The sequence below is a fragment of the Nycticebus coucang genome, chromosome 21 (assembly GCF_027406575.1).
Source record: "Nycticebus coucang isolate mNycCou1 chromosome 21, mNycCou1.pri, whole genome shotgun sequence".
Classification (NCBI taxonomy): Eukaryota; Metazoa; Chordata; class Mammalia; order Primates; family Lorisidae; genus Nycticebus; species Nycticebus coucang.
In genome coordinates this window covers 2,069,389-2,085,175 of record NC_069800.1, presented here as the reverse complement: position 1 = coordinate 2,085,175, position 15,787 = coordinate 2,069,389, and the positions used below count along the sequence as shown (strand labels likewise).

At 44.6% G+C, this 15,787-nt stretch overlaps 2 pseudogenes; one reads left to right on the top strand and one right to left on the bottom strand.

Annotated features, from left to right (window-relative positions):
* The window catches only part of LOC128574174 (laminin subunit alpha-1-like), a 55,986-nt pseudogene extending 55,730 nt beyond the window's left edge, over positions 1 to 256 (bottom strand).
* A 1,886-nt stretch (positions 257 to 2,142) lies between these two features.
* LOC128574173 (rho GTPase-activating protein 28-like) overlaps positions 2,143 to 15,787 on the top strand; it is a 48,577-nt pseudogene continuing 34,932 nt past the window's right edge.

The window sequence follows — 15,787 nt, the reverse complement described above, 5'->3', positions numbered from 1 at the left end:
GGCACTGGGCTGGGAAGGGATGGAGTGTGTGGTGGGGGGGTGTCACCAGAGGAGGCTGGCAGGATCGGGTCCCTGCTCTGCCTTGGGGAGGCTCTGCCCCTGTGACCTGGAGCCCTTCATCAGGTGCCCTGGAGCCTGCAGAGCCCCCGCCCAGCCGGGAAGGGCCCTGGACCATGGGACCCATACAGTCCCCACACAGTGGCTCAATTGGAACCCCAAACCTGCCACCAAAAGCAGGGACTTGCCCTTTGCCCATTGGCGCTTTTTCTATGTGCCCCCTGCTATAACCTCTCCCTGGACCCTTGAGCGGGGCCTCTGTCTGTCACCAGCTCCATTGTGACATCACAAGTGCCCCCCTGACCAGTGAGTGCTCACCCGCTGACCAGTGAGTGCTCAGTCTCCAGACGAGGTGGATGCCAGGAGAGATCTCTCCGTCCCTTCACCTCATCAGAGAGTAACTTAGCACATTGCATTCATTTCGCATTTCTCATTCTTCATAACTCACTGGCATGGACAATCCCCTTGGTAAACCCGGCCTCCCCAGCCGCCGGTCACAGCCTGGCCCTCCTGTCCTGGTGCCTCCTGCCCTCCACACCGCCCAGCCTGGGGGTGACCATGCCCCTGCTCTCCTCACTGCTCAGCCTCCAGGCAACCACCCTGCCTCAGCTTCCCCATCTGCCTCCGGGCCTGTGACCAGGCTGTGCCACCTTCACGGGGAGAAGAGGAAACTGCCCATGCCGCTACCGCTGCCACGGCCACCACCAGTGCCAGTGCCGCTGCCGCTGCCGCTGTCATGGGACAGAGGCGAGCTGCCCCCACCTCCGAAGCTTCCCGCTGTAGCAGCAGAGGAAGGTCGAGGCACCGTGGAGAGGGGCATTGGGGGTCAAAGGAACACCTGGCAGGACAAAGCAGAGGCCTTGGAGAGGAAGACAGAGGCCCTGGGAAGCTGCAGCTCTGCCCAGCCTGCCCCTTCCCTTTCCCAGGTCCCACTTCCTCTTCCCTCTTCTGACCCCCCTGCCCACAGGGCTGTTGCTGGACCTCCCGTCCTGCCTGTCCCTCCACCTTCCTCCACACTTAGCAGCCTCGGATCCTTCTCTGTGAGGCTGGTTCCACAACTCCAGGATGTCAACTCCCCTCCTTCCCTTCTCCTCCCTCCTCCACCTCCTCCTCCTCCCCTGCCAATTCCTCCTCCTCCTTCCCTCCCTATCCCTCCTCCCCTCCCTGCATCCTCCTCTCCCCCTCTATCCTTCATCTTCCGCCCTCCCCTCTCCATCCCTTTCTCTCCTCCCCCTCCTTCGTTGACCATCCCACCTCCCCTTTCTGTCCCTTCCCCTCCTCCTTCCTTCACCTTCCATCTTCCCCGTTTCATCCACTCCCCTCCTCCTTCCTCCCACACCACTTCCTCCCTTCCCTTACCCTCCCCTCCTCCCACTTCCCTCCCCATTCCTCCTCCTCCATTCCCTCCCCATCCTACTTTTTCTTTCCCCACTTGTCCTCCCCTCCCTCCTACCCCAAACTCACCTTTTATCCTGAAGACACCCAGGTCTTCTACAGCCACCACGTCCAACATTACACGCCATCCATCTGTCCATGTCAGCGGGCAGCCTGATGAAGAGCCAGAGGACATGGACACCACGCCCCCTTCTGCAGCTCGCATTTTCACCTCTATCTCAACCTCTACCAGGACCTCTCCTCCCTTTCCTCACACTCCTTGGAGCACAGATCAGAGGAGCCCTGTCCATTATAGTGTCCCCACACACCCACCTCCACCTATCGTCGCCCATGCCCATAGGTCCAGGCTGGGGAGCCCTCTTCCTATGGCCCTTGCCTTGATGAGCCTTCCCAACATGGCTCCTCCAGTCACCTCCAGTCTGGGAGGCAGGGCCTCTGCTGTACCACCGTCCATGCCTGCCTTTGACCCTGATGCAATGGACACCACCCCTCCATCTATGGCTGTCATCTTCTGGCCTCCCTTTCCTCCTGCTGGCGGGAAGAACACCACCTACTTCTGAGGGGGCTTGCTGGCAGCTCAACCCCCACCCCGTGGCAGCACCTGCTCAGCACAGGTCACCATCGGCACAGGCAGTCCTGCATGGGTAGTCACAGGATGGCAGCATCTCTGGAGCCACCCCTTAGCCCACAATGGGCTCCCTCACAGGCAGTGGCAGCTGCAACTATGGGAGGAGCTCTAGGCACAGTGGCCCCACAGCCCAGCCGCCCAGGCAGCCTGGCACCTTGGAGGTGTCTGCCACAGCGGCATGATGAGAACTCTTGCATCTTTCCACTCCTGGACCTGTACTCACTTTGGAGTACAAATTACATGCCCAGCCCAGCTCTACCAACTGGGCATCTCTTCCCCTGGAGAAGGGCGAGCTTCTCAAGGTCCTTGCACATGGTATCACACACATCTGTGCATTTAGTCCCCAGCAAGTACTTGTGCAGCTTTGGAGAAGTGACCAGCCATGCACACTTAGACAAGGACACCGTGACTGCTGCCTGTGTGCCACATAAGAGAACACACGTCACTTCCACATCTACAACCTGCAGCATCCTCTCTGCTCACAGCTGGTGGAGAGGTTGAGACCTTGCTGGAGGTCAGCCAGGTGGTACTTGGCCCAGCAGGACCCTGTCTCTGGGATCTCACCCTGCCTCTCACGCTCAGTGCCACCACGGCAGCACTGCAGCCCCAGCCTGTTTGTCAGAGGATCCCTCTGCCCTGAACCGCCAAAGACATAAGTTCAAGGTGAGCATAAATAAGAATGGGAAGTTTCAATTGAAACAAAGGCACAAAGAAATATTTCACCTTAACAAGTACACAGTAGCATTTTATTTCTCTATAAGACTCCTTAAGATAAAAGTTAATTAAACGGTAATGACTTTAGTCATGACTACTTTAGTCACTATGTTGGGTTCATTTTTAAGGCAGCATTTTTGAAAATAAGTCCTCTTAAACACTAATCCACAAAATGTTCCTCTTTAAAAGTATGCCATGGAGAAATAGATTTAATAACCACACTTTTGCTCTTCCCCTTACATTGAACTTACACTGGCACTGACTTATTGAAGTTCCTAAGAAGTTCTGTAGTAAATAAACCTATTCAGCATTGTTTATCAATTTCCAGTGATGACTTGGCACCTTTGAGCCTTACAAGGCCTCAAAGGCCTAACCCCGTGTTCTTCTGTTCTTACCAGCTATGTCCCCACCAGCAGGAACCCTTTCCCCATTCCTCTCAGCTGGAAAGCTACACAGCAACTTATCTTCCATCTAATGGGCTTCATCTCATGACCAGCTGCAAAATTGCTTAGACAAGCTCATCATACCCTCTCACAGGAACAGGGTCGTCCCTCACCCTCCTGATTCTTACACAACCCGCTTCCCACAGCCCCTCTTCTTCACTCTGATCACAAGTACAACTCTTGTGTCCCTGAATGGTGAGCGATGTCCTTTGCTGGCCGTGAGTATATGTGACTCATAACCTGATGTGGGGATCATCCACCTGGGGTCAGGAGTTGTGTGCTGGAGCATCTTGAACCATATGACGTGGGAGTCCCTCTTTCACCTATGAGGCAAATAGGAGCTGATCAGAACACACTATTTCATGACACTTTTTAAAAGTAGAACCCTTTTGTGTTTTCCATTGGAATTAGCCTCTCATGCACACATTTGGGGCAATGCTATCTTGTGTTATCTAGCAAAGACTCTGTGGTTAAATAATTATCTACTTTTTATTTTTGGGAGGGGGAGCAGTCACCAAATCAATAGTAGAAAAGAGCAAAAAGAGCAAAACTGCACTCAGAAACTGTCACCTGCAGCAAACTCTGTTCTCAGAGTACTTAGAGGTCCAAAAGAAGGCATGTAAAGATTATAGTTTGGAAATTTCATTTCAGTTGAAAATATTGTAGTAAAATTTTGATTGAGGAGTAGTCATGAATGGTCCAAGAGATTGGAAGAGAAGATGAGATGGTGTTTATTCTCTGGAAGAATGGTGGGATACAGGCCAGAGGAGATAAAGGGGAAGGGAAACTGGGGTGTCAGCACAAGTAAGGGGAAAGCCAGATTTGGAGAACAGGCAAGTGTTTTCAGACTTTGAGCCTAAGTGTTTGGAGAACTGAGAATAGAAACACTTTACAGAGTGGAGGCTTTTGCAGGAAAGTTGAAATAATGTGGAAGTAGTAGATGAACACTCATGCATCATAGAACAGTTCAGGAAATGATAGCCCACAGACACGATGGGGGTCCAATGGCACGTTACACTGTACCTTCTTATTTGTAGATATGTTTAAATACACAAATACTTAGGTGGCGCCGTGGCTCAGTGAATCGGGTGCTGGCCCCATATACTGAGGGTAGTGGGTTTGAACCCATCTCCGGCCAAACTGCAACAATAACAACAACAACAACACACTTTATCCACAAGGCAATAAAAAGATCAGTGCTGGCTTAGGTCAGAAATTATGTCCAAGAAGAAGGAAAGGCTCTCGTTTCTAACTGAATAGCTGGCACTGAGAAGGGGTGTAACATAACCACTGAAATTCTGAACAAAGATGAATTTCCCATGGGGCCTTTGTTCTGAATGTTGGTGGTTAGGGTACAATTATATGAACTCTAACAAAGTAACAGCTAAAAATCTCCAAATACATGGAAGTTAACAGCACATTTCTATAAAAAATTCTTGTGTCAAGGAGGAAGTTTCAAGTGGAATCAAAATATATTTGAGCCACATTAAATGAAAACATAAGAAAACTTGTGTGATATAGGTAATGCATATAGGGATGTTAGAAATAACCTGCCACTGTCGTTTGCATTGTTTATGATCTTTCCTTTCTTAAGTAGCTTTCCTATAAATTTAACTCATATATTTGGTAGCTGTTCCTTCCTCACAAAATTTCCAGAGCTTCCAAGGCCTTTACTATGTGGAGTAAAATGTTCTCTCCCTGTTGAATATATTCCTGTGTTATCACAGACACATTCTTTATGTTTGGTGTGTTGTTAATTAACATTCTGCAGTGAGAGAAAATGACTCTCAGGTCTTATTTCCTTTCTATTTGCAGAAATCCTGCACCTCGGAGGGGACTTTCCCTGTGAGGACATTTTATGCAGCATTAATCTTGCATCCAGTTTCTCCGGGGTCGCTGTGCATGGGCAGCACCTGTCAGCCTCCCCAGAATCAGGTGGGAGCTGAGCCAGGGAAGGCTCCACGCTGTCAGCTGCAGATTAATGACAAACACAGATGAAGGGGGTCCCTGAAATCCTCATTTCTGATGTGGCCATTGCCCAGACCTGGAGGTTTTAGGGTCTAGACTTCATTGATAACAGAGGGAGAAAAAATATGGTCTTTGAACAAATGAAGCGGTCACTTCCTTCTGTTCAGAGTTTCCTAGCAGGTAGAAAGTCTTGGCTCTGTTATGAGGATCCAGTCCCAATAAACAGCATTTTCACAATTGTCCCGCCATAAAGCTGAAAAAGCTCCCAATACGCAGTAATATGTCAAAAATTTTTAGTAGAAAATAGCACGTTTCTGAAAGAATCAAAAGCTACGTTTATTAACCCTTTGATGGACTTCACCAGCAAAGCCAGACTGAGGTCTCCAAGGGGCCCTAAGACAACCCAATGTCTATACCCAACCCCTAACACGTCCAATTTAATATGAAATCAATATTAAATAGTAAAAAAAAAAAAAGTGCAGGGAAGTCAAAGAAGTTCTAACTCTTTTTTTCTCCCCAAAATGACTCTTTTCAAGTGTTTTTTTAAATTAAAATATAAAATTATTTAAAAAATAATTGGAAGAGGGGTACAGGATTGTATCGCTTTGCCCCAAGATATGCACAGTCGGCATTTTGGGTAATTCAGGGCTAGGCATAAAGCCCCTTGGGAAAAGACACTTGTCGTTATACACGTGGTGGAGTTACCTGAAACACAAAAATCAGTCTGCAGTAAACACATCAAAACAAAGTACAATGCTGTCACCTGGTGGCCACACTCTGGAATTACACACTACCATCCTCCGGACTGCTGCTTTCTCTTTCCTGTTCTGTCCTCCCCTGTAACTTTAACCAATGTCATGGATTTTTTGAGCTGGAGGCCCATGAGAACAAATCTCATTCAGTTCCTCTACTTTACAGATGGGAAGCCGAGACCTAGGAGACTGAGGCTAAAGTAATACAGCCCTGGTCTATACTGAGTTCATGGTGTTCTCAAGGTAAAGTAAGGCACTTGGAGCGGGCCAACTTGGACTTAAATGGCAGCTCTCCAATTTACTGGCTGGGAGACTCTGGGATGAAGGCACTAAGGAAGTTTCATTCCCAAACATGCCTATTTGAGGTAAACAATATTTTGAGTCAAAGGCCATTCAGAGTTAGAAAGCTTTGGAAGGGAATTCCCTCTATCTGCATAAAACCAGACTGACCTGATCAAAACATCAAGGGGGTGAGGGGCACCCAACTTTCTTTCCACCTCCAGAATTCTGGAAGACCTGGCCCAAATCATTCAAAGCACAATACCTGTCTCTCAGGTTAACTTAAAAGTCAACCTATCCCCCCCTCACCTCATCCTCCTTAGCAACTGCTTGCTGCCCCTGTACTCTGCAGCCTCCTTCCCCTCCTCAAAAGGCATCTACAAAGGTCTCTGACCATCTCTGAGACACTGGGTAATCACTCATGTGGTTTCCCACACGTGCATGGTATTTATTAATCTGCCTTAATTGTGACTTGATCTTTCAGCAAACTTTGGGGAGGGGGCAAGTTTCCCAAGATCCCTACTGGACAAAGCATAGAACTTTGCCAAAGCTCCTTTTCCTTACAAGTAAAGTGAGAATTCCATTGGAACAATGGAGTTATCAGGATGATTGGTTGACGTAACAGGAGATATATGAAATTTGCCCCGGAAATCACTGGCAGCTATTACTCTTGTTATGTTACTGGGTCACTACTGTTGTTGCTGTCATTATTTTTGTTTACTGAAAATTCTTGGCTTCTGGAGGATAATTTCTGTATGTCAAACTTCTTTTAATGAACAAAGGCGAGTGAGCATTGCATAGAGCCAGAACCAAACCCTAGAAGGCTCAGCTGGACCACAGAGTGTGGTCCAGGTTTGAAGATAGCTGAGATGCCACTTTGGACTTGAGTTAAGGTTGTTTTCTCTGGAGACTCCTGCTGAACTGGCTGGCTTGCAAAGATGCTGAGAATGTGCACAAACTCAGGGCTTCACTGGATGCCATGTTCCCTGTGCTGCCTTGAAGGTACTTCCCAAGGAAGGGATTATTGCTGCCTGAAGCAGGAGCCATAATTGTCCCTTTTACCCCCCTTAGGCTGGATCAGAGAGCTCTGTTGGCCCTCATGACCACATTGGCATGAGAGTCATTGGCTCTACCTAGGTCTGGCTGTGGTGACCGCAGAGTAGGGTGTGGGAGAGAGCGAGAGATCCATGTATCCATGTATACCCACATGTGCCTTACACACAATGAATACAAATTCTGGCTCTCATGTGTGTATCAAATGCAGAACTAAATTTAGCATTTTATCACTTCTTAGGCAGTGCTTAGTCTGGCTATGATCAACTGATTATTCACGATCCTCTGGAAGCTTACTTTGCCTGTGACATGTTATCATCAGTGGGGGTTCCTGGATGACTTTATACACTGCCTATGTTTTCTGACCCACCAGGCTGACACAATAATGCAAGTTCTCTTAGATTAGGATATCCAAAAATGAAGCAGTGCTGCAAAACCTGAGCTGCACGTTGGCAACTTCATTCTGCACGCTTGCATTCAAGTTATCTATTTGCAAATAATAGCAGGGAACAAACCAGAAGAGTTGCTGCATAATCCTGCAAATCTGGGACTTCCAAAGTCAGAGAGGCCAATAATCCTGCAAATTCAGGACTTCCAAAGTCAGAGAGGCAGACTAATGCTTCCAGACCATCTTTGCTTTACAGCTTCCCACTTCTAAGTTACTATGAACTTATTTCCTCCAATCTGCCTTTCATAGAAACCAAAATCCTCAATCTTGTGGACTTTGGATACCATCAGAGAAAGATATGTAAGCCTGAGTTAGAGTAATCAAATACAGAGAAACCTGGTGTGTTCCTAGGGTCCTTGGTTGAATTAATAAGCAGCCACATGTGGGCAATGTGAATAGCAGAATGGTTTCTTTTTACCACATCAATAGCCAGGGTGGTGAACCAGTTCTGAATGACATGAGGGAGCTGGGTGGCAGGGAAATAGAGTAATTTCACCTGTAATCCCAGCACTCTGGGAGGCCAGAGCGGGTAGATTGCTTGAGCTCACGAGTTCGAGATCCACCTGAGGAAAAGTGAGACCCCCGTCTCTACTGAAAATAGAAAAACTGAGGCAAGAGGATGACTTGAGCCCAAGTGGGAGGTTGCTGTGAGATATGATGCCAAGGCACTCTACCCAGGGCAACAGCTTGAGACTCATATATATAATCTACCTATATATATATTTTTTTTGAGACAGAGCCTCCAGCTGTTGCCCTGGGTAGAGTGCCGTGGCATCACAGCTCACAGCAATCTCCAACTCTTGGGCTCAAGTGAGTCTCCTGCCTCTGCCTCCCAAGTAACTGGGACTACAGGCACCCACCACAATGCCTGGCTATTGTTTGGTTGTAGCCATCGTCATTGTTTGGTGGGCCCAGGCTGGAATCGAACCTGCTAGCTCTGGTGTATGTGGCTGGCGCCTTAGCCACTTGAGCCACAGGTGCCGAGCCGAGACTCTTATATTTAAAAAACAAACAAACAAACAAAAAACTTTCAAGATTATTCCATTAACTTCCTGAGACTTCTTCATGAATTTCTTTTTTCTAAGTATTTCTGTGTATGTACAAAGGGGGTTGGAGAAGCTGGGCACCACAATTTGGGCTGTTATTTGGAGTATCATTTGTTGTGCAGTGCACAGCCTACCCAACTGTGCCTGGCAGTCATGGTTAGGAAAAGTTGTGAGGGCGTGTGCTTAAATACTGTCTTATAATAGGATTTCCATCTGGCTTGTGAGCTTTCTTGAGCTTTGCATGCTAACTTCATATAAGTCAATACAGACCCTAACTTTCTGCATTTGTGCCCCTATAAGCCACATATCAGAATAAGTATGACAGAAAATCAGTCATAACAAGGAGTTAGAGCTCATAGGACAGACACTAAAAACTCACAAAACCAATTCAAGAATTGATACTATTATGCATTTGGCAAAGGGAGCCCTCTACAACATTAGCCTCAAAGCCTCATTATATTTATTCAGGATATTATACTCCTGGAAGCCTCATATAGAACAAGTTTACACTGATCTTTTTGCTATTCAGTAAAGCATGTGTGAATAGTTTCTTCCGTGGAATTCCAAATACTCAGTGCTGAACAGGGCCGGAGGCATGATGAGCAGGCCCCAGGCAGTTTCAGAGCTAAAGGAATGAGTCATCTAGAAACAGACTCTTGTCATCAGGGGACCTGGACCATTCCCGGAAAACCAGCCCTTGACAGAGGAGAGGAAGAGGACAGGGACGGATTTAAGATGCACCTTGGGTGGGCCTGACACTGTGTGAGAGTCTCTAATTATGGGTTGGGCTCTAGCGAATATTCACATTTGACAGCTGAGCCTCAGGAAGGCTGGGTAACATTCCTTCGCAGATGCTAAGAGACAGAAAGAGGATTTAGACCTAAGTGTGTCAAACTCCAAAACCCTTCCTGGTCCCTAAGCAGTTTCCAGGTTAGAGGGCAAAGTGGTATTCTAAAGCAAAGAGGGAAGCCAGGAGGACTTCCTCTGGTTTCAGGAGGAGCCCTCTTTGTCTCTAGAGAGAATCAACCAAGAACAGGTCCTGGCCCCTGGGTCTGCCTGCCAAAGCTGTCACCTCCTGAGGTCCAGCTCACCCAGGATGCAGGTCAGCCTCCTAGGAAGGCTACTCAGAGGACTCAACAGCAATTGCTCAACCAATTATTGCAGTTCTTGCTTATATTGTTATGTATTATGGGGCGTTGGTGTCAGAAGGAAGGTAAAATACATGTTTAATAACACAAGATATTCCCCAAACTACATTCTACATTTTGTGGTTTTCTTTTAAATGCTTGGGGCTCCAAGGAACAATTCTTGGATGGTGAATGAATGAATGAGTAGGTTGTTCATAAGCTCCAAGGAAGCTCTAACTTAGGAAACCCTGTGCAGAATGTCTATGTAAAGCTTTGTAATGGGAATAGCTATGGGCTATTTCCTACTTCAGCATTTCTTTCAGCAAAGGTACTTGTGGATATTAGATAAGAACAATCTTTTGCTTTGCTGCTTAGATTCTTCCTGAAATTTCTGGATTGTTGAAGGGTTTGTTGTTATTGTTTGTATATTTTGTTTCTTAGTGTGGAAATGGAGAATGTCATGGTATCTTTGTACTCAAAATCATGAAATTATTTGCAGTATGTACATTTTTGCTTTTTAAAGACTTTGGAATTATCTGAATTTGATCTGTAAGGTAAAATAACTGTCTCAGTAAGCAGGTGTGATCAATTTAAATTGGGAGATTAGTAAAGTCTTCAGGTATGAGAAATGAAAGAGATGAAGCCTGATTTAAGGATTGACCTTCAAAAACAAATAAACAAACAGATGTGTCTAAAGCTGTCCTGAGATGTACCTAGAAATGTTGCCTGGTATGTTTGTGTCATGCGTGATCCAGATTAAGGGCCAGGCTATGAGATCTGACAATTAATTTTGTGATCTAATCCTAGGAAAGCACTTCCCCCGGGAAACTATGCACCAATGCCAGTGCCTAGTCCACCCTTCAAAGGTCTTCTGGAATGACCATCAGAGCCGTCCTCAAATGATACACAAAGCCCCCAACAACAATAATGAATGCTACTCAGCAAGACACCACCACAGGTCAACATGAACATAGCAGTGAGACACTGATATATCAAGGTTATGATACCTTACCAAGCTGTTTGTATGGTGCTTCCAGTGTAAGAACACAGTGGTAAATTCATGAACTTAATTGTCAGACCTCATACCAAGACAGCTCTGATGGCCATTCCAGAAAAAAAGAGTTCCAAAATTGCTTTGAGGGGTGCCAGCATGAGTGCATAGCTTCCCAAGGGGAATACTTCGACCATAATGATATTCAGCAGTGAGGTATGGAGCACTTTTTCTAGGATGACTTCGCATACTTCATTGTCAGGCTGCATATGTCCATTTCATATAGTACCTGGAATGTATGTTGTTTGACAATACAGGATGTTCCTTGCAACAAGGTAGTTTCCACAGTTTTGACGGCAGTGTTAATGTATACTTCAGAATATTGTTTTGTTTCTAATTAGAACACTACTGGTCTGCAAATGTTCTAAAAAACATTTGTAATATTTTTATGATGCAGTATGCTCCTTAGAGATTTTTCACAAATGGCATGTTTTGTTATATAGATTTAGAACATTCGGGTGGCATTTGAATAAAAGTATAACAGTTTTCCTTTGCTGTAAAAAATAAATACTTTCATTTTGCATTTCAGAAACTCATTGTTCAGAAAACCAGATTTGGCTTAACTGAAGCAAGAGATCTGTCTGCTGAAGACATGAGAAAATCTGCCACCTCTGTCTGATTGAACTGACTGCCTTCTTTGATGCCTTTGGAATTCAACTGAAAAGAAACAAAACGGAAAGTGAAAGGGCGAGGTAACTAAAGAGGCTGCTTGCTTCTTGTCTTCACACTTTCTGACACATTGGGATAAAGTTGTGCTTTTCCGCTTCTGTTTTCTTTCCTGCTGATGATTCTACAATGAAGACAGTGGGATTTTTGGAGTTCCACTCATATTCCTTCTGGAAAATGACTGCAGGAAAGACCCTGACATCAAAGTTCCCCTGGTATTGCAAAAAGTGAGTAGATGGCAGAGAATGAGGGCTTCATAGGACTTCATGCTTGTGATGTGATACTTTGTAAAGCCATGAATGAAGGAATTTTCTTTTGGATTTAAAGACATCAAAGCCATATTAGGACTTTAGGGGTGATTTCCAGCTTCATTCCCCATGTCCTGTAATGGTCTACATGCAGTCAGGCTAACCAGCCTTGAAGCAGCATTTAGAGCCTGTTTCATCATTTTACTGTAACACATCAGAGGATGAACACAGATGCTCTGACCCATGGCGTCCTTCAGTTATTTTTTCCCCTAAGACAGTGGAATCCCCATGGCTGGCCACCTTCCTACGCTGACCATCACCTTACGTTGACCTAATTTTCATAAACTAGCCATGTACCACATGTACATATCAGTAGAGTACACCTCGCGGAGGTTCTACTACTTTTTTTTTTTTTTCAAATGTTACGTGTGCTTTTGTGATTGTGTATGTATTCAGTTATTCTGTGTGGATGAAGAACAGTACACATATGGTCATCCAACTATTTGCTGAGCTGTATCTTAGGCTAGTTTCTTTAAATGTGTGTGTGTAAGCATTTTACAAATCTTCCAAACAAAGAGTAATAAAGTCTAAAAATCAGAGGTGGTTTTTCAGGTGTGACAGAGCAGATAGCATACATTTAGACAAACAGAAAAATTTTGCTGGAAGGGAGTTTTGGAAATGTTATTACCTCAACTATGAAATGAGAATATCTCAGCAACTCACACTGAGTTGAATAGCTGCTGAATAGCTGATTTGCTTTTAAGTCATTTTTTTTTTATAGCCAACAGTTTACACTGCTTTACCTACATGAGCATTTAGTCAACAGTGACATCCAGTGGCACGATTAAAATTCCAAGCCTTTAACATAGATCCTAATGAATTTTAAAATGAGTTTTAAAATTATATATGAGAATACTGACTAAAGAAAGATATACTGCTTTACTCAAACAATTCTACATCTTTTTTTTTCTGTCTGCCTGCATTTTGTTACCAATGCATCAAATTGAGCCACTCCTCAGATCAGGTTGACTGATGGCCTGGCGAAGGGAGCAGGGAGAAGGGCAGCCAGATAGCCAGAGGATGCCGGGGATGCTTCTGTGCAGGACTTTTGTGGGGTACCTTCCCAGACAGGGCACACTGATGCCATCCGTACAGTATCACATCTGATCAGCAGCCTGAGGCCACTAGTGCCATCATCTCCCTTTTACTGATGAGGCAGCTGAAGGACGGGAGGGTGAGAGAACTTACCAGGAACACACACCAGGCAGAGGGGAGAGAGGGGACAGGGCACGGATCCTTGCAAAGCATGCAAAGGCAGTGATTCCAGAGTCCCCGATGACTCAGACTTTCTTTCCTTCTTTAATTTAAAACCAAAATTATGCCCTTTGTCCTCTAAGTAAAGGACAGAGTTTGACAAAAATCTATAAAAAGTCAAAGACAGAAGATTCAACACGAGTTTATATTATATCGTAGGTGTAAAACCTACCATAGGATGTAACGAAAAGAAGGAACTCAGTAACTATTAGCTGAGCTCAGGAGTTCAAGACCAGCCTGAGCAAGAGTAAGATCCCATCTCTACTAAAAATGGGAAACAAGTCGGGCATTGTGGTGGGGATGTCCATAGTCCCGGCTACTCAGGAGGCTGAGGCAGGAGGATCACTTGAGCCCAAGAGTTTGGGGTTGCTGTGAACTGTGATGATACCACAACACTCTACCTCAGGGCAAAGGAGTGAGACTCTGTCTCAAAAAATAAATAAATAAAATAAAAAACTGTTAGCTGTCACTACTATCAAAGCTAATGTTCCCTGTTTAAGACAATTGGAGGCAGTCCCCTTCCATCCTACATCCATCTTTTCTTATGTACTCCCCTGTGGCTATTCTTCCTAAATATCTATCTCTCTCCATACCTATGAGAACTACCTTAGTTCCAGGAACCATTATTTCTTGCAAGGAAATTGGCAGAGACCCTGAGTCCCCTTCTTACTGTGTGAACTTGGGGAAGTTCTGTACCCTTTCCAGAGATGCATTATAGCAGCTTTATTGCAGTGAATCAAACTGTGTGCCTCAGTTTCCTCAGAAGTACAATGGGGATAATAGTATGCCCTCCTTGTATGATGATTGTGAAGTATAAATGAGTTAATACAGGTAAAGTACGAGGAATCAGATCTGAAACACCACGAGGGCCCAATAAATGGCAGTGTTTATTGTTGTTGTTGTTGTTACATTTAACTCCCATCCACCAGGAGAACTCATGAAGGTTATTAACCTTTACCATTTCTAAACTGTCAGACTCTAACATTCCTACAATCTCTTAGCCAAGGTGGTTGCAACCACCGACAATAGATTCAGAATCTTTTCTTACTGATCAGTCTGCAGAAAGAGATGTAGCAATCGGATCTTAACATTGTTAAGTGGCAGCATATGATAGTGGTTAAGAACACGACCTTGAGAGCATCAGTGCTATTACTGTTGAGGTTGATCTGGAAAAGTTATATCACTGCCCTACGTCTCTATTTCCTCATTGGCAAATTGGAGGACAATGTTGACCTCACAGGGCTGTTGGGAACACTTAACAAAGCATGCAAGGGCCAGGCACGTACACGCTTGGCGATTTATTGGTTGATGTCATCATTATTATTTCAGATGTTTTTCATCCTTTGAAGGTATTTACTTTGTAACATGTCATTGCTTTCTAGTTTTTTTTTTTTTTTTTCCATTAGTGATACTTTACTAAGAAGAATGTGCTTCAACTCCACCTAAGTTAATACACCATCTTTTTATGGCTGAATAGTATTCCATGGTACACATATAACACAGTTTGTTAATCCATTCCTGGGTTCCTGGGCAACAGGCTGTTTCTACACTTTGGCAATTGTAAATTGAGCTGCGATAAACAATCTAGTGCAAATGTCTTAATGATAAAAGTATTTTTTTTTCTTCTGGGGAGATATCTAGTAGTAGGGTTGTGGGATCAAATGGGAGGTCTAATTAGAGTTCTTTGCTTCTTTCCAAAGAGGCTGTATTAGTTTGCAGTCCCACCAACAGTGTAAAAGTTTTCCTTTCCCTCCCCATCTGCACCAGCATATGCAACTCTGGGACTTTGTGATGTGGGCTATTCTCCCTGGAGTTAGGTGATATCTTAGGGTAGTTTTAGTTTGCATTCCCCTGATGATTAGGAACAATGAGCATTTTTCCATGTTTGTTAGCCATTCATCTGTCTTTCTCAGACAAGGTGGTTCTGTTTGTATCTCTTGTATTGCGATAGATGAGATTGCTTGCTCTTGTTTTTTGATGAATTTGAGTTGTCTATAGTTTCTAGTTATCAAGCCTTTGTCAGATTCATAACATGCAAATATCTTTTCCATTCTGAAGGTTGTCTATATGCCTAATTGTTATGTACTTAGCTGTACAGAAGCTTTTCAGTTTGCTTTCTAGTTTTTTGAGAAAGTTAAGGAATTGGGTCTGGAATCTGAAGGAATTTTTGGACTTTCAGGATGTATTGCCAAAGTCAAGGTACTGAATGTTTTCTCCCTTCCCAGTTAGAGTTCAAAGCAGCCAGACCCAGTTCATATGAATGTCAGAGGGGTAGCTCTTTGTTTTTGTTTATTTGATACTTTCACTACATTATATTTCTTGGTACCCATGATGAAATATTTGTTCCATGATCCCAAGTTGTTTAAAATAAAACTACAACAATTATAAACTAACAACAGTGAAACAACACATCAATTCACCATCCAAAATTGCTACTTGCCTTTAGTTTGGAATATGGGAGACATCCCATCACTGTTTGGGGGCTTAAATACATAAGTTTGTAACTCACTGAATCAATATTACATGTACATAAGCCCTTATATTTCCAGTGTCAGTTGCTTTAAATTTAGAAGCAATCTTTGGCTCTCCTTACAGTTC